Source organism: Bombina bombina, chromosome 4 (genome assembly GCF_027579735.1).
Source record: "Bombina bombina isolate aBomBom1 chromosome 4, aBomBom1.pri, whole genome shotgun sequence".
NCBI classification, from domain to species: domain Eukaryota; kingdom Metazoa; phylum Chordata; class Amphibia; order Anura; family Bombinatoridae; genus Bombina; species Bombina bombina.
Window position 1 is genome coordinate 1,084,641,837 of NC_069502.1, and position 24,994 is coordinate 1,084,666,830.

Below are 24,994 nucleotides of genomic sequence, written 5' to 3' on the forward strand. Positions count from 1 at the left end.
CATTTTGTAGTATTCATATGGTAATAGATCAGGCCCTGGTGATTTATTTTGTGATAATTTTTTAATTGCTTTCTTAATTTCTTCTTATGAAATTGGTAATATGATTTTATTAATTGTTTCATTATTACATTTGGGAAGATTATTATTTGCCCAAAAATCTACCTTATTTTTTTTGTCTAAATCGTGTAAGCTGTATATTTCTTGATAATATTCTACAAACATTCTTATAATGTCTGCTGTTTTGTTGGCCAGCTTGTCCTTTTTTATGACATCAATGTGTGTTGTTTTATTCATTTTCTCAACTATTTTGGCTAGAAATCTTCCTGTCTTGTTACCATATCCATAATATCTTGCCCCCAATCTGATCTCTTGTTGTGTAGATGAAAACAATAACCACGTATCTCTTGCTTTCTTCGCGTCCTCATATTTTTGCCAATTTTCTTGTGAAGGATTATCTAAGTATCTATTAAATGAATTAACTATTCTATTTGTACTTCTTTTTCTATATTCGTTTGTTTAATTTTAATTTTACTCACAAAGGCTATAAATTCCCCTCTCATTACTGCCTTTGAGGCTTCCCAAAAGGTCTCAGGTTTATTAACATATTCCTGATTTAAGGAGATGTATTCCTTCCACTTTCGAGTGAGATGGTTTTTAAATTCAGAGTCATGTATTAGATAGGTTAGGAAGCAAAATCTTCTAAAGAAAGTTCCAGAATCATCTATTGTAAAGTTTAAAACAATTGGGGCATGATCAGATATTGTTATATTCTTTATTATACTTTTTGCATTAACTCCAATCAGCTTCTCTGATACCAAGAACACATCTATCCGTGAGAAGGTTCTGTGTGCTTTGGAAACACATGTACAGTCTCTAGTTGTTGGATTATTTATTCTAAATATGTCATTTAAGTTAAGATTATATAGGAACTTTTTTTTAAAGTTTTGCCTCCAGTTTAACTCATTTAGTTTTTTTAAAGTTTTATAGGTCGATACCTATCCAAAGGTATTTGAAAAACCATATTAACCCCCCCCTAGAAAATTTCCTTCAGAGATTTTCATTAATTTTATTTGTAGACCTGTCTAAAACCTTGGGGAATGCTCATTCTGAGCATAAACATTACATAAAGTGACTTTTATTTTTCCAAGTTCTATTTTTAAAATCATATATCTTTATTCTGGGTCCAGCTCACATGCTAAGACTGAGTATTGTAGGTCTTTTTTTAATAGTTTTGCTACTTCTTTTTCCCTAGTATTACAATTGGTTCCTACCACTTCCCCTACCCATCCACATTTTAACTTGAGGAGTTCTTCTCCTTTAAGATGTTTCTCCTGGATGAAGGCGACATCAGCTCCCATATCCCAGAGATGTTTAACTATAGCTTTCTTTTTTGGGGCAGGTGATGCTTCTAACATTCCAAGAGACACACTTAAGTTGAGTCTTCATTAAAAAAAAAAAAAAAAAGTTAAATAAAAATAAATTTTTTGACAACGAGCAAATACCTTTCCCCTGTGAAAAAACATCACAGTCCCTATTAATATCATTGAGGCAATAAGACCAGATATCTACACCCTATTTCCCCCTTTTCCTTTACAAAAATCTCAACTTCTCTAACATTTTCTAGAGTTCTCACCTCAGCGCCTATCTGTATTTTAGCTGGATATATTAGAGAAGCATTAAATCCTTTATTAATCAGTTTAGAACATATTGGCGACATACTCTTTCTTTTATTTGCCACTTCCATGGAGAAGTCTTGAAATATAAAAATTATTTTATCTTCCATAAGTAATTCTTTCTTTTTCCTGTAGTACTGTAACAAATTTAATCTTGTCTTGGAAATTAAGAAATTTGGCTATTACAGGTCTAGGCCTTTCATTGTTTCTATTATCCATCAAGTTGCCTATTCTGTGGACCATTTCAATTATAACAGAGTTGCCTGTATGAGGCATTTCTAGTAGCTTAGATAATATTTCTAATAAAAATTTGTTTAGGTCTTTAAATTGTATGGTTTCCGGGAGTCCTATTATTTTAATGTTATTTCTGTGAGAGCAATTCTCTAAGTCATCTACTTTTTGTTGTAGGCTATTATAACTTCTTTCCATACAATCAATTCTTGTTCCATACCTAGTAGTATTATCTTCTATATCTGATATGCACTGTTCAGCCTCAGCAAGTCTGATAGAAAATTGCCTAATTTCACTAGCTAAACTAGATATTTCTGATTTAACCTGATCAAATTGAGGTAGGAAAATGTCTGACATGGTTTTAACTAAGATTTGTATATCTGTCTGAGTAATCCCCTCATTGATAGATTCTGATGTAGTTTCATTACTACCTTTATCTCTTTTGTCTTTGTTCCTAGAAGCCATTGCTGGAGATTTGTTTTTAGATTGTGATATATATACAGTATATATATTTATCCATGTGCAAATTACAACATGAATAAAGAAAACGTGCCTTTAGCTGAGATACTATATATAAAAAAAAAGGGTGAAAACACTTATAAGTTACCTAGTGAGGAAATGGGGAGTGAGGAGAAAACAGCGGGTTTTTAGACCAGCAAGATCCTGGAAATTGAATCAATATGAAAAGTTGTTCAAAACAAAGTTTTAAACCATGTAGAAGACAGTGCTTTTTAGAGATTCTGGGGGATATGTATCAAGCCGTCAACCGCAAATACACTGGAATTCCACATGGTAATTTTTTTGCGAGTTTGATCCAAACCTAGTTATCAAAGCCTACAGACCGGCAAAAGTTGCCTACAGCTAGTGATGTTGTGAACCTAAAAATTTCGGTTCGCGAACAGCAAACATGAACTTCCCCAAAAGTTTGCGAACCGGCGAACCGGGCGAACCGCCATTGACTTCAATGGGCGGGCAAATTTTAAAACCCACAGGGACTCTTTCTGGCCACAATAGTGATGGAAAAGTTGTTTCAAGGGGACTAACACCTGGACTGTGGCATGCCGGAGGGGGATCCATGGCAAAACTCCCATGGAAAATTACATAGTTGATGCAGCGTCTGGTTTTAAGCCATAAAGGGCATAAATCACCTAACATTCCTAAATTGTTTGGAATAACGTGCTTTAAAACATCAGGTATGATGTTGTATCGATCAGGTAGTGTAAGGGTTACGCCCGCTTCACAGTGACAGACCAAACTCCCCGTTTAAAGGGACAGTCTACACCAGAATTTTTATTGTTTTAAAAGATAGATAATCCCTTTATTACCCATTTCTCAGTTTTGCATAACTAACACATTTATAATAATATATTTTTAACCTCAGTGATTATCTTGTATATAAGCCTCTGCAAACTGCCCCTTTTTTCAGTTCTTTTGACAGACTTGCAGTCTAGCCAATCAGTGCCTGCTCCCAGATAACTTCTCGTGCACGAGCACAGTGTTATCTCTATGAAATACGTGAACTAACACCCTCTAGTGGTGAAAAATTGTTAAAATGCAATCTGAAAGAGGTGGGCTTCAAGGTCTAAGAAATTAGCATATGAACCTCCTAGGTTAAGCTTTCAACTAAGAATACCAAGAGAACAAAGCAAAATTGGTGATAAAAGTAAATTGGAAAATTGTTTAAAATTACATGCTCTATCTGAATCATGAAAGTTTATTTTGGCCAAGACTGTCCCTTTAACGCACCGCAAACAACCGCAAACAGTCCTTTTGCACAACCGCAAACTCCCCATTTGCACAAGGTTCGATACCAAGCTAGCCATGTCCCGTTCCTTGTCCTCACTGATGTCATTGAAGGTCTCTTCCTCCACCCAGCCATGTACACCACCAAGGGTCCCCAAAAGGTGACAACAAGCCCCCTGGGACGCCTGCTGTGTTTGGTCTTCCACCTCCTCAAAGCCACCTTCCTCCTCTGACTCCTCTTCTTCAGACTCCTCTCTCTGTGTTGCCTCTCTCTGCGTTATTATAAGGTGTGTTAAGTAGTACTATTCCTATCAGTTTAATCCCTGTTCCGTCCCCTATCAGGGGACGTGTATATGGCATGGATTTTAGGAACCGGAAGATGGAAAAAGATGCTTGTTCGGTCCTCCTACTTCAAATTTGGGGTACTGCACGTGCAATCTAATGTGCCACCAGATAGGAGTGGTGTGTTAAGTAGTACTATTCCTATCAGTTTAATCCCTGTTATGTGCCTTTTTTATAGGTTTGGTTTTTGAAGCCACAGTGCTGCACCAGAGGCCAGAAAAATTAGGCATGTACACATGCCTGAAAAATTAGGTATTGTTGCAGCCGCTGCTGTAGCAGCGGCCAGAAAAATTGATGTTTGTTTCCCAGGCAGAAAGTGCCCTAAAACATTGCGGCTTGAACCCTAGTTGGTGGCGTATAAGTAACGCAAGTCATCCAGCATTCGAAAATAAAATACAGCAGCGTGTGGACCATTTTTAGCCCAAGGCAGCTCATCTCATCAGGCCTTTTTTACTCAAATGTATCGCCCAATGTCAGTCCCTTCGGGATCCATCCCTCATGCATCTTAATAAAGGTGAGGTAATCTAGACTTTTTTGACCTAGGCGACTTCTCTTCTCAGTGACAATACCTCCTGCTGCACTGAAGGTCCTTTCTGACAGGACACTTGAAGCGGGGCAGGCCAGAAGTTCTATCGCAAATTGGGATAGCTCAGGCCACAGGTCAAGCCTGCACACCCAGTAGTCAAGGGGTTCATCGCTCCTCAGAGTGTCGAGATCTGCAGTTAAGGCGAGGTAGTCTGCTACCTGTCGGTCAAGTCGTTCTCTGATGGTGGACCCCAAAGGGCTGTGGCGATGCATAGGAGTAAAAAAGCTCCGCATGTCCTCCATCAACAACACGTCTGTAAAGCATCCTGTCCTTGCCGATGTGGTCGTGGGAGTTGTAGGATTACTTTCACCTCTTCCCCTGTTAGATTCCCATTGTGCTGTGACATCACCCTTATACGCTGTGTAAAGCATACTTTTCAATTTATTTTGAAACTGCTGCATCCTTTCCGACTTGCGGTAATTCGGTAACATTTCAGGCACTTTATGCTTACACCGGGGGTCTAGTAGCATGGACACCCAGTACAGGTCGTTCTCCTTCAGCTTTTTTATACGAGGGTCACTCAACAGGCACGACAGCATGAAAGACCCCATTTACACAAGGTTGGATGCCGAGCTACTCATGTCCCGTTCCTCATCCTCAGTGATCTCACTGAAGGTATCTTCTTCCCCCAGCCACGTACAACACCACGGGTACCAGATAGGTGACAACGAGCACCCTGGGATGCCTGTTGTGGTTGGTCTTCCTCCTCCTCAAAGCCACATTCCTCCTCTGACTCCTCTTCCTCACAATCCTCTTCCAGCGTTGCCGCTGGTCCAGCAAGCGATGCTGATAAGGCTGTTTCTGGTGGTGATGGTGACCACAACTCTTCCTCTTCCTCTTCATGCTCATCTATGGCCTGATCCAGCACTCTTCGCAGGCCACGCTCCAGGGAGAAAACAAATGGTATGATGTAGCTGATGGTGCCTTCGGTGCGACTGACTAGGTTTGTCACCTCCTCAAAAGGATGCATGAGCCTACAGGCACTGCGCATGAGTGCCCAGTAACGTGGCAAAAAAATTCCCAGCTCCGCAGAGGCTGTCCTAGCACCCCGGTCATACAAATACTCGTTAACAGCTTTTTCTTGTTGGAGCAGGCAGTCGAACATTAGGAGTGTTGAATTACAATGTGTCGGGCTGTCGCAAATCAAGCGCCTCACTGGCATGTTGTTTCGCCGCTGGATATCGGAAAAGTGCGCCATGGCCGTGTAGGAATGCCTCAAATGGCCACACACCTACCTGGCCTGCTTCAGGATGTCCTGTAAGCCTGGGTACGGCACATGTGTATGTGTCAACTTGCCCAATTTCAATGCCGCCACCAAATTACTTCCGTTGTCAGAAACCACTTTGCCGATCTCCAGTTGGTGCGGAGTCAGCCACTGATCCACCTGTGCGTTCAGGGCGGACAGGAGTGCTGGTCCGGTGTGACTCTCTGCTTTCAGGCAAGTCAACCCCAAGAAGGTGTGACACTGCCGTATCCGGGATGTGGAATAGTACCTGCAGAGCTGGGGGGGTGCCGTTGATGTGGAGCAAGACGCAGCAGCAGAAGAGGACTCAGCCGAGGAGGTTATGGAAGAGGATGGAGTAGGAGGAGTAGAGGAGGTGGCAGCAGGCCTGCCTGCAAGTTGTGGCGGTGTCACCAACTCCTCCTCTGCAGAGCCACGCATTCCATGCTTGGCAGCCATCAGCAGGTTTACCCAATGCGCAGTGTAGGTGATATACCTGCCCTGACCATGCTTTGCAGACCAGCTATCAGTGGTCATATGGACCTTTGCCCCAACACTGTGTGCCAGACATGCCATTACTTCCTTTCGCACAATCGAGTACAGGTTGGGGATTGCCTTTTGTGCTAAGAAATTTCGGCTGGGTACCTTCCACTGCGGTGTCCCAATAGCTACAAATTTTTTGAACTCCTCAGACTCCACCAGCTTGTATGGTAAAAGCTGGCGGGCTAAGAGTTCAGACAAGCCAGCTGTCAGACGCCGGGCAAGGGGGTGACTTTGTGACATTGGCTTCTTGCGCTCAAACATGTCCTTGACAGACACCTGACTGTGGGCAGATGAGCAGGAACTGCTCCGGAAGAGAGACGGAGTGGCGGATGGTTGAGAGGGGGCATGGAGGACAGCAGTGGTTGACGTCGCTGAAGATGCTGGACCAGTAGGAGGATGGCGGCTTTGAGTTTGTGTGCTGCTTCTACTCATGTGTTGATCCCATAGGCGTTTGTGATGTGCGATCATGTGCCTTCGCAAAGCAGTTGTACCTAGGTGGGAGTTGGACTTCCCACGACTCAGTTTCTTTTGGCACAGGTTGCAAATGGCATCGCTGTTGTCAGAGGCAGACACACAAAAAAAATACCACACTGCTGAGCTCTGCGATGACGGCATTCTGGTGGTGGCAACAGCATGCATTGTTTGGCGTGCTGTCTGGCTGACCCCGGGTGCTGATTCATGCTGTCTGACTGTGCCACTAGCTCCTTGCGACGACCTCCCCCTGCTTCCAACTTGTCTTCTCCTCCTCCTCTCTGTCTCCCCATTTGAACTTTCCCCCTGTTCTTCTTCTCTTTAAGCGGGCACCCACGTGACATCCACTGACGCATCATCATCATCAACCGCTTCACTTGTATCTGACAAATCAACAAAGGAAGCAGCAGTGGGTACAACATCATCATCATCACACCGTACGTCCATGTCTGTAATGCTGCCTGACTGAGACATATCACTGTTATCTACATCCTCTGTCAATGATGGTTGCGCATCACTCATTTCTTCCAACTGATGTGTAAAAAACTCCTCTGACAGATCAAGTGAAGCGGCTGTGGTTCTAGTGTTGGTGGTGGCGGCAGGCGAGCGAGTGGTAACTTGAGAGGTGCCCGAAGATAAGCTGGAGGAGGATGGTGCGTCAAGGTTCGGAGCGGAAGCTATAGAAGATTTGGTGTCCTGTATTATAAAGTCAACTATGTCCTCCTCCAAACTTTTCAAGTTCATGGGACGTGGCCCCTGAACACTGGGCATTATTCTAGTGCCAAAGGGAATCACAGCACCACGACCACAACGGCACCTGCGGGGTGGCCTGTCTCTGCCTGTCATTTTTTCTTTAAATGTACACTTACACTACTATTAAACAAGATATGAGTGGTGGCACTGGGCAAGTGGGCACAGTATATGCTGTGAGCCTGACACAAAAAAGCAGACTGATGTTTCACAGTCAAAAAAGTTTTTATTTTTTTAAATGTACACTTACACTACTATTAAACAAGATATGAGTGGTGGCACTGGGCAAGTGGGCACAGTATACGCTGTGATCCTGACACAAAAAAGCAGACTGATGTTTCACAGTCCAAAAAGTTTTTATTTTTTTAAATGTACACTTACACTACTATTAAACAAGATATGAGTGGTGGCACTGGGCAAGTGGGCCCAGTATAAGCTGTGAGCCTGAAACAAAAAAGCAGACTGATGTTTCACAGACTCAGTCCAAAAAGTTTTTTTTGTTTTTAAATGTACACTTACACTACTATTAAACAAGATATGAGTGGTGGCACTGGGCAAGTGGGCACAGTATACGCTGTGAGCCTGACACAAAAAAGCAGACTGATGTTTCACAGTCCAAAAAGTTTTTTTTGTTTTTAAATGTACACTTACACTACTATTAAACAAGATATGAGTGGTGGAACTGGGCAAGTGGGCCCAGTATAAGCTGTGAGCCTGAAACAAAAAAGCAGACTGATGTTTCACAGTCCAAAAAGTTTTTTTTTTTAAATGTACACTTACACTACTATTAAACAAGATATGAGTGGTGGCACTGGGCAAGTGGGCACAGTATACGTTGTGAGCCTGACACAAAAAAGCAGACTGATGTTTCACAGTACAAAAAGTTTTTATTTTTTTAAATGTACACTTACACTACTATTAAACAAGATATGAGTGGTGGCACTGGGCAAGTGGGCCCAGTATAAGCTGTGAGCCTGAAACAAAAAGCAGACTGATGTTTCACAGACTCAGTCCAAAAAGTTTTTTTTGTTTTTAAATGTACACTTACACTACTATTAAACAAGAAGATATGAGTGGTGGCACTGGGCAAGTGGGCACAGTATACGCTGTGAGCCTAACACAAAAAAGCAGACTGATGTTTCACAGTCCAAAAAGTTTTTTTTTTTAAATGTACACTTACACTACTATTAAACAAGATATGAGTGGTGGCACTGGGCAAGTGGGCCCAGTATAAGCTGTGAGCCTGAAACAAAAAAGCAGACTGATGTTTCACAGTCCAAAAAGTTTTTTTTTTTAAATGTACACTTGCACTACTATTAACCCTTTAAGGACACAGCTTTCAGTTTGCTAAATTGTTTTATGACGGAAAAATTCCGTCATATGTCCTTAAGAGGTTAAACAAGATATGAGTGGTGGCACTGGGCAAGTGGGCACAGTATACGCTGTGAGCCTGACACAAAAAAGCAGACTGATGTTTCACAGTACAAAAAGTTTTTATTTTTTTAAATGTACACTTACACTACTATTAAACAAGATATGAGTGGTGGCACTGGGCAAGTGGGCACAGTATAAGCTGTGAGCCTGAAACAAAAAAGCAGACCGATATTTCACAGACTCAGTCCAAAAAGTTTTTTTTTGTTTTTAAATGTACACTTACACTACTATTAAACAAGAAGATATGAGTGGTGGCACTGGGCTAGTGGGCACAGTATACGCTGTGAGCCTGACACAAAAAAGCAGACTGATGTTTCACAGTCCAAAAAGTTTTTTTTGTTTTTAAATGTACACTTACACTACTATTAAACAAGATATGAGTGGTGGCACTGGGCAAGTGGGCCCAGTATAAGCTGTGAGCCTGAAACAAAAAAGCAGACTGATGTTTCACAGTCCAAAAAGTTTTTTTTTTTAAATGTACACTTACACTACTATTAAACAAGATATGAGTGGTGGCACTGGGCAAGTGGGCACAGTATACGCTGTGAGCCTGACACAAAAAAGCAGACTGATGTTTCACAGTACAAAAAGTTTTTATTTTTTTAAATGTACACTTACACTACTATTAAACAAGATATGAGTAATGGCACTGGGCAAGTGGGCCCAGTATAAGCTGTGAGCCTGAAACAAAAAAGCAGACCGATATTTCACAGACTCAGTCCAAAAAGTTTTTTTTGTTTTTAAATGTACACTTACACTACTATTAAACAAGAAGATATGAGTGGTGGCACTGGGCAAGTGGGCACAGTATACGCTGTGAGCCTAACACAAAAAAGCAGACTGATGTTTCACAGTCCAAAAAGTTTTTATTTTTTTAAATGTACACTTACACTATTATTAAACAAGATATGAGTGGTGGCACTGGGCAAGTGGGCCCAGTATAAGCTGTGACCCTGAAAAAAAAAGCAGACTGATGTTTCACAGTCCAAAAAGTTTTTTTTTTTTAAATGTACACTTACACTACTATTAAACAAGATATGAGTGGTGGCACTGGGCAAGTGGGCACAGTATACGCTGTGAGCCTGACACAAAAAAGCAGACTGATGTTTCACAGTCCAAAAAGTTTTTTTTTTTTTAAATGTACACTTACACTACTATTAAACACAATATGATTGGTGGCACTGGGCAAGTGGGCCCAGTATAAGCTCTGAGCCTGAAACTAAAAAGCAGACTAATGTTTCACAGACTCAGTCCAAAAAGTTTTTTTTGTTTTTAAATGTACACTTACACTACTATTAAACAAGATATGAGTGGTGGCACTGGGCAAGTGGGCACAGTATACGCTGTGAGCCTGACACAAAAAAGCAGACTGATGTTTCACAATCCAAAAAGTTTTTATTTTTTTAAATGTACACTTACACTACTATTAAACACGATATGAGTGGTGGCACTGGGCAAGTGGGCCCAGTATAATCTGTGAGCCTGAAACAAAAAAGCAGACTGATGTTTTTAAATTTACACTACTGTTACACCAGATATGAGTGGTGGCACTGGGCAAGTGGGCACAGTATACGCTGTGTGCCTGGCACACACGCTGGCAGGCAGGCAACTGCAATTAGATTACACAAGCAGACTGATGTTTCACAGTCAAAAAAGTTTTTTTTTTTTTTTAAAGGGACATAATACTCATATGCTAAATCACTTGAAACTGATGCAGTATAACTGTAAAAAGCTGACAGGAAAATATCACCTGAGCATCTCTATGTAAAAAAGGAAGATATTTTACCTCACAATCTCCTCAGCTCAGCAGAGTAAGTTCTGTATAAAAAGTTATACTCAACTGCTCCCAGCTGCAGGTAAAAAAAAATTAAAAAATGAAGAAATAAACAGCAGCCAATCAGCATCAGCAGTGCTGAGGTCATGAACTTTTACTGTGATCTCATGAGATTTGACTTGACTCTCATGAGATTTCATTGTAAACTTCCTTTACCTGTTTGGTGAAATAAGATGAGAGTGCACGATGCTCATCCCTTCAGATGTCCCAGGACAGACACACTAAAATGCTACTGAGGAACTTTTGAGGTAAAATATCTTTCTTTTTTACATAGAGATGTTCAGGAGATATTTTCTAGTCAGCTTTTTACAGCTATGCTGCATCACTTTCAAGTATTTAAATATTTGGGTATTATGGCCCTTTAATTTACACTACTGTTACACCAGATATGAGCGGGGGCACTGGGCAAGTGGGCACAGTATACGCTGTGAGCCTGGCACACACGCCGGCAGGCAGGCAACTGCAATTTGATTACACTAGCAGACTGATGTTTCACAGTCAAAAAAGTTTTATTTTTTTAAATTTACACTACAGTTACACCAGATATGAGTGGTGGCACTGGGCAAGTGGGCCTGGCACACACGCTGGCAGGCAGGCAACTGCAATTAGATTACACAAGCAGACTGATGTTTCACAGTCAAAAACATTTTTTTTAATTAATTTACACTACTGTTACACCAGATATGTGTGGTTGCACTGGGCAAGTGGGCACAGAAGTGGGCACAGTATACGCTGTGAGACTGGCACACACGCCGGCAGGCAGACAACTGCAATTAGATTACACTAGCAGACTGATGTTTCACAGTCAAAAAAGTTTTATTTTTTTAAATTTACGCTACTGTTACACCAGATATGAGTGGTGTCACTGGGCAAGTGAGCCTGGCACACACACTGGCAGGCAGGCAACTGCAATTAGATTACACTAGCAGACTTATGTTTCATAGTCAAAAAAGTTTTTTTTTTTAAATTTACACTACTGTTACACCAGATATGAGTGGTGGCACTGGGCAAGTGGGCCTGGCACACACGCTGGCAGGCAGGCAACTGCAATTAGATTACACAAGCAGACTGATGTTTCACAGTCAAAAAAGTTTTTTTTTTTAATTTACACTACTGTTACACCATATATGAGTGGGGGCAGTGGGCAAGTGGGCCTGGCACACACGCTGGCAGGCAGGCAACTGCAATTAGATTACACTAGCAGACTGATGTTTCACAGTCAAAAAAGTGTTTTTTTTTTAAATTTACACTACTGTTACACCAGATATGAGTGGGGGCACTGGGCAAGTGGGCCTGGCACACACGCTGGCAGGCAACTGCAATTAGATTACACTAGCAGACTGATGTTTCACAGTCAAAATTTCTTTTTAAATTTACACTACTGTTACACCAGATATGAGTGGTGTGGCACTGGGCAAGTGGGTCTGGCACACACACTCGCAGGCAGGCAACTGCAATTAGATTACACTAGCTAGCAGACTGATGTTTCACAGTCAAAAAAGTTTTTTTTTTTAAATTTACACTACTGTTACACCAGATATGAGTGGTGTGGCACTGGGCAAGTTGGTCTGGCACACACGCTGGCAGGCAGGCAACTGCAATTAGATTACACTAGCAGACTGATGTTTCACAGTAAAAATTTTTTTTTTACATTTACACTACTGTTACACCAGATATGAGTGATGTGGCACTGGGCAAGTGGGTCTGGCACACACGCTGGCAGGCAGGCAACTGCAATTAGATTACACTAGCAAACTGATATTTCACAGTCAAAAAAGTTTTTTTTTTTTTTTAATTTACACTACTGTTACACCAGGTATGAGTGGTGTGGCACTCGGCAAGTGGGTCTGGCACACACACTGGCAGGCAGGCAACTGCAATTAGATTACACTAGCAGACTGATGTTTCACAGTCAAAAAAGTTTTTTTTTTAAATTTACACTACTGTTACACCAGATATGAGTGGTGTGGCACTGGGCAAGTGGGCCTGGCACACACGCTGGCAGGCAGGCAACTGCAATTAGATTAAACTAGTAGACTGATGTTTCACAGTCAAAAAAGTTTTTTTTTTATATTTACACTACTGTTACACCAGATATGATTGGTGGCACTGGGCAAGTGGGCCTGGCACACGCGCTGGCAGGCAGGCAACTGCAATTAGATTACACTAGCAGACTGATGTTTCACAGTCAAAAAAGTTTTTTTTTAAAATTTACACTACTGTTACACCAGATATGAGTGGTGGCACTGGGCAAGTGGGCCTGGCACACACGCTGGCAGGCAGGCAACTGCAATTAGATTAAACTAGCAGACTGATGTTTCACAGTCAAAAAAGTTTTTTTTTTAAATTTACACTACTGTTACACCAGATATGAGTGGTGGCACTAAGCAAGTGGCTTGGCAGGCAGGCAACTGCAATTGGATTACACAGGAAAAAAAAATAAAAAAAATGATGTTCTAGCCCTAAAAACAGCTTACAGCAGAGATCAGATGAGTCCTTCAGGACACTGAATACACTACCCTAGCTATCAATTTCCCTATTAAATCACCAGCAGCTACACTGTCCCTCCTCTCACTAACAATGCAGCTTCCGAATGAATCTAAAATGGCTGCTGTTCAGGAGCTGGGAGGGTCTGGGAGGGAGGGTCTGCTGCTGATTGGCTGGAATGTGTCTGCAGACTGTGAGATACAGGGTCAAAGTTTACTCAATGATGACGAATAGGGGGCGGATCAAACATCGCATATGTTCGCCCGCAGCGGCGAACGCGAACATGCTATGCTCACCGGGAACTATTCGCCGGTGAACTATTCGCGACATTACTACCTACAGCCCCCCACATTGCCATAAACTAAATTAAGCTATTAACCCCTATCCCTAACAAGCCGCTTACTTTAAATTAAAATTACCACATACCTTACCTGTAGAATTAAAATAAACTATTTTTAAAATATTAATTAACCTACCCTAACTATTATACTACACTCAAATTAAACTACCAATTAAATTAACTAAATTACATATTAAAAAACCCTAACCCTACTCAAATTATTTAAATCTACTATTTAACATTATTAAAAATTACTAAATTACAATAAAAATAAACACTAAGTTACAAAAAATGTAAAACACTAAATTACCAGAAAAAAAAACCACATTATCAAAAATAAAAAAGAATTACACCTAATCTAATAGCCTTATCAAAATAACCCCCCCAAATAAAAAAACAACAACATAGCCTACACTAAACTACCAATGGCCCTTAAAAGGGCCTTTTGTAGGGCATTGCCCCAAAGAAATTAGCTCTTTTACCTGTAAAAAATTTACAAACACCCCCCAACAGTAAAACCCACCACCCCCACAAACAACCCCCCCAAATAAAAACCCTATCTAAAATTACCTAAGCTCCCCATTGCCCTGAAAAGGGCATTTGTATGGGCATTGCCATTAAAAGGGCATTTTGGTCTTTTACTGCCCAGACCATACTCTAAAAATAAAACCCACCCAAAAAACCCTTAAATAAACCTAACACTAACCCCCAACGATACACTTACAGTTCTTGAAGTTCCGCTTGAAGGATCCATCCAGCCAGCAAGAAGTCTTCATCCGGGCGGCCTCTTCCATCTTCATCCAGACAGCATCTTCTATCTTCATCCATCCAGCGTGGAGGAGGTCCATCCTGAAGACATCCGGCGCGGAGCTCCTCTTCAATACGGTCGCCGCCGTAAACTGGAACTTGAATGCAAGTGACGTCATCCAAGATGGCGTCCCTTGCATTCCTATTGGCTGAAAGGTTCCAATCAGCCAATAGGATTTGAGCAGCTCTCATTATATTGGCTGTTCCAATCAGCCAATAGGATGAGAGTTCAATCCTTTTCAGGGCAATGGGGAGCTTAGGTTATTTTAGATAGGGTTTTTATTTGTGGGGGTTGTTTGTGGGGGTGGTGGGTTTTACTGTTGGGGGTGTTTGTAAATTGTTTTACAGGTAAAAGAGCCGATTTCTTTGGGGCAATGCCCCACAAAAGGCCCTTTTAAGGTAGTTTAGTGTAGGCTAGGGTTTTTTTAAATTTTGGGGGGCTTTTTTATTTTGATAGGGCTATTAGATTAGGTGTAATTCTTTTTTTTTTGTAACAGCATTTTTTTTTTTTGTAATTTAGTCATTTTTAATAAGGTTAAATAGTAGATTTAAATAATTTGAGTAGGGTTAGGGTTTTTTAATTTGTAATTTAGTTAATTTTATTGGTAGTTTAACCCCTTAATGACCGGACCATTTTTCAATTTTCTTACCCTTAATGACAATGGCTATTTTTACATTTCTGCACTGTTTGCGTTTAGCTGTAATTTTCCTCTTACTCTTTTACTGTACCCACACATATTATATACCGTTTTTCTCGTCATTAAATGGACTTTCTAAAGATACCATTATTTTCATCATATCTTATAATTTACTAAAAAAAAAAGATAAAATATGAGGAAAAAATGGAAAAAAACACACTTTTTCTAACTTTGACCCCCAAAATCTGTTACACATCTACAATCACCAAAAAACACCCATGCTAAATAGTTTCTAAATTTTGTCCTGAGTTTAGAAATACCCAATGTTTACATGTTCTTTGCTTTTTTTGCAATTTATAGGGCAATAAACACAAGTAGCACTTTGCTATTTCCAAACCACTTTTTTTTCAAAATTAGCGCTAGTTACATTGGGACACTGATATCTGTCAGGAATATCTGAATATCCCTTGACATGTATATATTTTTTTTTAGAAGACATCCCAAAGTATTGATCTAGGCCCATTTTGGTATATTTCATGCCACCATTTCACCGCCAAATGCGATAAAAAAAAAAAAAAAGTTCACTTTTTCACAAATTTTGTCACAAACTTTAGGTTTCCCACTGAAATTATTTACAAACAGCTTCTGCAATTATGGCACAAATGGTTGTAAATGCTTCTCTGGGATCCCCTTTTTTAGAAATAACAGACTTATAGGGCTTTGTGGTTGCTTTTTGGTAATTAGAAGGCCGCTAAATGCCACTGCGCACCCCACGTGTTTTATGCCCAGGAGTGAAGGGGTTAATTAGGGAGCTTGTAGGGAGCTTGTAGGGTTAATTTTAGCTTTAGTGTAGTGTAGTAGACAACCCCAAGTATTGATCTAGGCCCATTTTGGTATATTTTATGCCACCATTTCACCGCCAAATGCGAGCAAATAAAAAAAAAAACTTTACATTTTTCACAATTTTAGGTTTCTCACTGAAATTATTTACAAACAGCTTGTGCAATTATGGCAGAAATTGTTGTAAAAGCTTCTCTGGGATCCCCTTTGTTCAGAAATAGCAGATTTATATGGCTTTGGCGTTGCTTTTTGGTAATTAGAAGGCCAATAAATTGAGCTGCGCACCACACGTGAATTATGCCCAGCAGTGAAGGGGTTAAATTAGGTAGCTTGTAGGGAGCTTGCAGGGTTAATTTTAGAGATCAGCCTCCCACCTGACACATCCCACCCCCTGATCCCTCCCAAACAGCTCTCTTCCCTCCCCCACCCCACAATTGTTACCGCCATCTTAAGTACTGGCAGAAAGTCTGCCAGTACTAAATAAAAGAGTTTTTTTTTTAAAATAAAAATTATAAAATATTTTAGTTGTGATGGACCCCTGCCTTAGCACCAACCTCCCTGATCCCCCCTCCAGCTCTCTAACCCTCTCCCCTACCTAATTACCGCCATCTTGGGTACTGGCAGCTGTCTGCCAGTACCCAGTTTGGCCCCACAAACCAAACTTATTTTAATTGTATTTATAACTGTTATTTGTGTTTAATTATTTCTGTAGTGTAGCAGCCCCCCCACAATACCCCCACCCCCTCCCCCTCACAGATCCTTTTAAATATAAAAAAAATAAAATAACTTTTTTTCCCCTTACTTTTTCATTGGTGTCAGTGTGGCTAATGTGCGCATGTGCACATGCACGCGCGCCCATGTGCATGCGCACACCCGTGCACGCGCGCATCGTGCACGCGCGCATCGTGCACGCGCGCGCACACGCTCCCTCCTCCCACCGGTCAGAGGCACCATCGGCACCATCACTACCGGTGCAGAGAGGGCCACAGAGTGGCTCTCTCTGCATCAGAGTCTTGTAAAGGGGTATTGCAGGATGCCTCCATATCGAGGCATCACTGCAATACCCTCAGAGCTGCTGGAAGTGATTGTGATCACTTCCAGCACTCTGTTAGACAACTGACGTACCAGGTACGTCCATTGTCATTAACTGATTGTTAATGCATGACGTACCTGGTACGTCAGTTGTCATTAAGGGGTTAATAGTTAGGGTAGGTTAATTAATAGTTAAAAATAGTTTATTTTAATTCTACAGGTAAGTTTAAATTTGTTTTAAGACAGGGATGTGGTAATTTAAATTTAAAGTTAGCGGCTTGTTATGTTTAGGGGTTAATAGCTTAATTTAGTTTATGGCGATGTGGGGGGCTGGTGGTTTAGGGGTTAATAGGTTTAGTTAGTGGTAGTGATGTTGGGGGCCAGAGGTTTAGGGGTTAATAGGTTTATTTAGTGGCGGCTGGGTCCGGGAGCGGCAGGATAGGGGTTAATACATTTATTTAGGTGGCGGCGGGGTCTGGTAGCGGTGGGATAGGGGTTAATACATTTATTTAGGTGGCAGCGGGGTTCGGGAGCTGTGGGATAGGGCTTAATAACTTTATTTAGGTGGCGGCAGGGTCCAGGAACGGCGGGATAGGGGTTAAACACTTTAGTATAGTGGCGGCGTTTAGTGACAGGGTATAAATAAAGTTGGTAAAGAGCCGAATAGATGCGAGTGCTAGTTAACAACAGTCTGATGCTCATCGTCCCGTACTTGGTAGGCGGCTTTTTGCTTGCTTTTTTAATAAATATGGAGATCGTATTCAGGTCTGTGGCCGCGATGTTAGGCGAGCGTATTGGTGCCGGCTAATGCAGCATAGTTGAGGCTTTGATAAATATCCCCCCGTATCTTAAATACCTCTTAAATTTTCCTATGTAAAACCCTTATAGGATTGTTATAGAAGCTCGATTGGTTTAGTACTAATAAAATTACACAACATTAGGACCTGAGCCTCCTCTGTTTCTCATTCTTTTATACTTTGTACTATATTTTAATGTACAGTTTTGAAAACCACCCCAGACACTTTCAGGCATTGCAGACAAACATTCAAATATACAGGAACTCTTTCAACTAGGTATTTGTAAGCAAATTCTTTAATTAATCTGGTTATCAGCAGATAGCTTCACCCCCGCCCAATCATGTATGATTAACCAGGGTGGAGGACACAAAATGTCTTTGACATTTATACAAACAAGCTTCTCCTTATTTCTAGAAGAGCCTTTAAGAACAGGATACAAGAAAATGCAGGCAGGTTTCAACAAAAAAATGTCAAGCTTTTTCAGCAGGAGAAAATGAGGGAAGAGATAAGCCTTCACTGAGTGGTATACAAGGCCCATTTTTACCCTTTAGGTATTTAAGACCTAGCCACATAAGCCCTAGCTTGTACAATAACCCAGTCTTTACCTACCCCAGGTGTCTTCACTGGATCCTGCCTGTAACTTCCAAACAATTGCGGCCTCTGCTGCGTGTGTACCAGTACTCACAGTAATGTTCTGGCATGGACCCAGACTAGAGTGTGGGACTTTCCTCATATAATAGCAAAAGCTTAGGGGCTGGCTCCGGTGACTTCATATATGGAGCACCCTCCTCGAATCACTTTATGGCTACGTCTGTTAAAAGCCAATCTAGTGCCAGCTTCTCAGCTTATATGTCGTGGGGCTGTTTGCTCCCCTTTGGTTGTTCCTTCGATGTCTGGCTTTGGTTTGCGCTGGTGTCCTTAGTGCTCTTAGCTCCGGTGTAGGGAAATGGTGATCATTCCCTTGGCCTCTCACTTCGGCTGCTGGAAATGCCAAGACGGCTGAGACCCGAATCCCAAGGGCTAGATGAGGTGTAGGAAAAGGAGATGCTGATGTGAACACAGCTCACATGCACCAGTACTGCCCACAGAAACTCCTGTTAAGACTATAAACTTTTTACTAGTATCATTGCAAATAGACAATGCTTGTCTTGACAAAATTATTCACCCTGACCAAACTGACTTTATGAAAACATGCGTAACGTCACCTCAATGCTAGATTATTTTTGGAATAGTATATACAATGAAAAGCAATATAATAATGAGGACATTGCACTTCTTACAGTTGACACAGAAAAAGCCTTCAACACAAATTGTCTGGGAACATTTATTTCAGAGTTTAGAGAATTTTGGATTTAAAGATCAATTCTTTTATTTTATACGTAATCTTTATAATAACCCTATATTCTATCTCCTTAAAAATGGTGCCTTTTCTCCTAAAATAAGACTTGAACAGGGTACAAGACAGGGGTGCCCTCTTTCCCCCCCTTTTGTTCAACACTGCCCTAGAGCCTTTGGCTATATGGCTTAGACAAGAATTGACTGGGATCAAGTTAGGGTCAAATTTTCTTAAAATTCTTCTATATGCAGATGAATTACTAATTTTTCTCAAAAACTCTGCTCAGCGTATACCTCAAGTGACACAAATACTCTTTTTCTATAGCTCTTTCTCGGGGTATAAAATAAATTTCCAAAAAAGTGAGCTTTTATGGGTTCAGCCCCCACACATTGTTCTCTGAAACATCAATTTCTAGTTGTTCAGACTATTAAATATCTAGGCATTTTTCTCAACAAGAACCCTAACTCTTGGTATAAATAACATTTTCAAGACCTATTTAAAAAATTAAGAACTGACTTGAGAATGTGGGCTACCTTTCCTCTTTCATTGACTGCACGTATAAACCTAATTAAAGTTATTATTTTTCCTAGGATTCTTTTTTTACTTCAGAATCTTCCTTTATTGATCTCCAAAGCAAATATTCGTGGCTTCCAAGCTCATTGTTCTAAATTTATTTGGAAAGGTGAAAGAGCGTGTATTGCCTTACCTAGATTGATGCAAAAAAGAATGCATGCTGGGTTAGCATTTCCAGATATTAATATATATAATATTGCAACTCTTGTTAAAATTGCGTTTGACTGGTTATGTGATGCTAGTTTTTCTGCCACCTACGATTTGGAAGAATTTATGTTTTCCCCCTTTTCATTAAAGGCTCTACTACACTGTTCTGCTCATAAGTTACCCTCAGTTGTAGATAACCTAGTCTCGGAGAAAAATATTATCTTGGCCTGGCAGTGGATGTGTACCTGTTTAGGGACAAACTACAAAATTTCTAAATTTCTTCCTATTCAAGGGAACCCGGAGTTTATTCCCGGATTTTCCAAGGTAGTTTTTCATGTATGAGCTGACAAAGGGCTGAAATTATTATATCAATTAAGATCAGTAATTATCAAATTATTAATTATTATTAATTTGCTCTCTCATAAATTCAACCTTCCTCGCTCTAATCAATTTGCCTATTTTCAACTTAGACATTATTTTAATTCCTTAGACTGGGACAGGGACGGCTTCGACATGCAGTCTGAAATCAAAATATGTATTAATAAGTATGCCTTGGCTTCTCACTCCATATCATTAATTTACAAGATTTTGCTAAATAAACAAGGTCAAATTTACTTAGATAAATTAATATGTTATTGGATTCCTCTCATCTCTTACTTAGATATTTCCAATATTCAACAAAGTTTTAATTCTTTGGATCTATGTGAAGTTCCAATGAGTTTTAAGGAATCCCATATGAAACTGATAAATAGTTCTTATTTCACCCCCCCCCAATAAAATGAATACGTTTTTTCCTCTCCTCTCTCCTTCTTGCCCTCGTTGCTCATTTAATAAAGCAGATTTGATTCTCATGTTTTGGATGTGTCCAAAGATTTCTCAATTTTGGCTAAAAATATTCTTCTGGTATAATAACCTATATGAAGATAATTTTACAATTTCTGCAAAGAATGTTTTTTGTTGCTTAATGGAAGCCCTATGAAAAATGTAAGAAACATTAAATGAATACTATTATTCTAATTTCTCGCCACTTGATCTTCAAAAACTGGAAGGTGCATGCCTCTCCCAGCAGGTTATCTCATCTACTTAAAGGGACATTTTTTCTTTCATGATTCAGATAGAGAATACAATTTTGAACAACTTTCCAATTTACTTCTATTATTTAATTTGCTTCCTTCTCTTGTTATCATTTGCTAAAAGGTTTATTTAGGCAAGCTCAGGAGCAACTGAGAACCTATGTTCTAGCTTGATTGGGGTTTGCATATATATATATATATATATATATATATATATATATATATATATATATATATATATATATATATATATATATATATATATTGTGATTGGCTCACCCATGTGCTCAGTTAGAAACCAGTAGTTCATTGCTGCTCCTTGAACAAATTATACCAAGAGAATGAAATAGATTAGATAATAGAAGTAAATGAGAAAGTTGTTTAAACTTTAAGGATATTCAATATCAAATTGTTTTTTTAAATGTTTAATGCCAACTTATTTTCCAAAAACAAAGATTAAAGGTTTTTTGATAAATAGCTCCCCATAATTAAAACATATTCTCTTTTATCTCAAAAACAAATTCTCTCCCCCTTTTAAAGTTCCAACAGCTTTATGGATCTAGTCCTTTCGGACTGGTTTCCGCATCAATAGATCTCTAATTCAAGAGTACTTTAAGTTGAAAAAGTCTTAGGACAGGTAGTTAAAACATGAAGAATATTTGTTTAATTGGGATTGATTTAAGGAGAGATAAAGAGAACATTAAGAATTTAGATATAACTTGTCTTTGGTCTGTAATAGAGACCTAAGAGTGGATCTGCATGAGTTTCTCTCCCCTCTATTTCCCTTCCAATCCCCCTTTTTGTTTGTTTGTTTGTCTGTCTTGTTTTATTTAATTTTTAAAAAAAAAACAACCAACAGAGTATACTTATTTAATCTATATGTTAGTTTCTTGCAGATTATTTCTTTTGGTTTTCCTTACCCTTTGTATTATGGTCAAATAAGGACTTATTTGTTTTGTATCTTATTTCTATTTTGATCAAATATTGATCTGTTTAATTTTCATTGTCTTTGTACATTGATATGAATATATATTCTGTAATTATTGTTTTTGTTTCTCATGACACCCTATGTGGTGCAATGGAAAAGTTAATGTAATTTCTGTACTCCATCTACACTGTTGGATTATAAATAAAGAATTAAGAAAAAAAAAAGGTATCCACCATATAGGGCTATGCATGTAGTGTCTTTTGCATACCAGAATATAATTAATACATTTAACACGTTCACTGCCACTGTCTAAATATGGTATCAAATCCAAACACAGAGGCGCCAAAATGAGGATATCAGTAGTATACAAACAGTGTACACAGCAATTAGTCTAAGCACAGGGTACTCACACTTTGAACGAGCACACCAATGTGCTTGTAGAAACGGGCTGGTTATTACAGCATAACCAGCTAGCTGTCTCCGGTCTTTCCACTCGAACTTCCCCAATCTGATCGTCTGGTAGTGGCGAGCTCACCCAATGAGGATGTTAGGCAACAATCTTATAAAACATAATACTTTATTATAAAAGCACTGCAAACAAAGGCCTTATAAAACATTCCTCTTCGGCAAGCATATCAATTTCTTTTGTTTTGCTATGCGTTTCTCGGCTCTCAGGCCGTTTCATCAGGCATAATTTACATACATTTAAAACCGGCTAATCACAGACATTAATTGTTACATTATATATTTTAATGAGGATCCATTATCCGTTTGATACAGAATATATTGTTGGACCTGTTTGGTTTTAAAAAATTGGAATATATGTATGGTGTGTTGAGATATAGCGCCCTCTTGTGATTGATATCACGGTTTTCGTTAAATATGATATCAACCTCATATCCTATTCCTGTAATGACACCATAGTCAGCATGCCCTTTAACATGTAACTTTTAATTTAAAGGAACGCCCAATAATTGTTGTATTCAATCCAAAAATTCACTTAGTCTCTTTTGAAGTAATATACACACTCACTCCGCCTCTGATACATGGTATTAATTTTATCCAAATCGCAACGTTTAAAGACATTAGTATCACCTTGATGGTATTGCAAAAAGTGTCTTGCCACACTAGTGATTTTTTTGCTCTTATACAGATATTTTTGGGCATTACGAATATTACTCAGATGTTCTGTCATTCATTTACCCATGCTTCTTGTATAAGTTGCAGCTACACGATACACAGTATATCACATTAGTACTTTTGCAGGTAATAAAATTATTGATAGTCCATATTTTATTGAATTTATCAACAACTACCTGCTTTTTTAACCATATGTTGACACAGTTTACAGCTTCCACATGGGAGAGAGCCTTTATACAGTGGAGGTTTCTTAGCATTTCTATCAAAATGACTCTTAGTAAGATAGTCATTTAGATTATTTGCTCTCCTAAAGGTAAACATTGGTTCTTCAGAGAGAATTGTTTCTAATTCTTTATAGGCTCTTAAAACATGCCAATACCTTTTCAAAATTTCAGAGATCTGTTTGCTTTGAGGGGAGTAAGTGGAGATAAATCTGGGAGGGTTGGTATTGCTGTGCTTTTTTGGTTTAAGCAAATTGTTTCTATCCTTGCCCTAGCAAGAGATTTTTTAGAGCAACCTCTTTGCAACAACCTATTTCTCAGATCTGATACTGCTACTTTGAAAGCTTCAATAGTTGTACAATTTCTCCTGATTCTCAGGTATTCCCCCACTGGCAACCCCCTAATTTTTAGCTGGGTGATCGTGGCTCTTAGCACACAGTATATTACTGGTTGCCGTGGGGTTCCTATATGTATTAGTTTCCAAGCTCCCATTAACCCTTTTAATTGTAAGGGCTAAGAATTCTACCTTATCATCACTCACTGTTGAAATAAGATACAATCCAAAAGGGTTATTACTCAGCATCGGAATGAAATCTTGCAGAAGGTTTCTTGGTCCAATCCATATAAAAGTATATCATCAATATATCTGGACCAGTAAGATATATATTGAGTGAAATCACTTAGGGAGTCATGAAATACCACAGTTTCCTCTCACCATCCTAGATAAATGTTTGCATAAGTGGGTGCACACAATGTACCCATCTCAGTACTGCATACTTGCAAATAAAATCTATCATCAAAAACAAAGTTATTATGATTTAAAACAAAATCAAGTAGTCTGATAATAAAGTTATTGGTCTCATTTGTCATATCAGCATTTTTCTGTAAGAAATGAGAAACTGCTTTATACCCCCATTGCGTTCGGATGCTAGTATATAGCAATTCCACATCGCATGTAACTAGAATGGAATCAGAGGTGGTTTAAATATCATTAATTATGAGTGTGCATGGTTTCTCTGGTATTGGATGGGATAGAATCCACTATATATCTCAATCTAGCATCCAAATATTTACTTGCCTCTTGCCTTTTCTGTCAATGAGTCAATGCCCTACACAATGGGCCTCCCTGGGGTACATGACAGATTTTTATGTATTTTTGGTAGTAAATAAGGGGTTGCTACCTTCGGAATTTTGACTTCCAGATATTTAAATTATTTTTGGTCAATCCAACCTTCAGCAAGTGCACCACTAACCAATTTGTTATATTGCTCTAAAAACATTTCTGTTGGGTTCCCCAAAAGACGTTTATAGTTTGTGTTTTTAGTTAGCTGTTTATTAGCCTCTTCGATATACATAGGTGTAGGCCAAATTACTTTATTGCCACTTTTTTTTTTTTTATTACATTTTCCTTTATTTGTTGAACATAGTAAATACAAAACAAAATATTAAGTCATTTACAGATATTCATGTAACATTCAATACTATAAGATTCAAAACATGTTCAGTTGTCTTACAGATGCTAACATTCACATCTAGACCACAAAGTGTTCAATGGCAACTGTTCCTACCTATCGCATTACAATATTGTCATTTAATTGATGCTATGTAGTCTTCCCAAATAAATCTCATATTAAAATAGAACTCCATTTGTTGGGTCTGAATAAAATGGTACTTTTCTAGAGTCAGCAATTGCGTGACATGTTCTCTCCAATTTGTTATATTCGGAGTTGAGGACGTTTTCCACAAGCGCAGAATCAATTGTTTAGCTCCATTGACCATGATATATAACAACTTCAATCTTAGCCT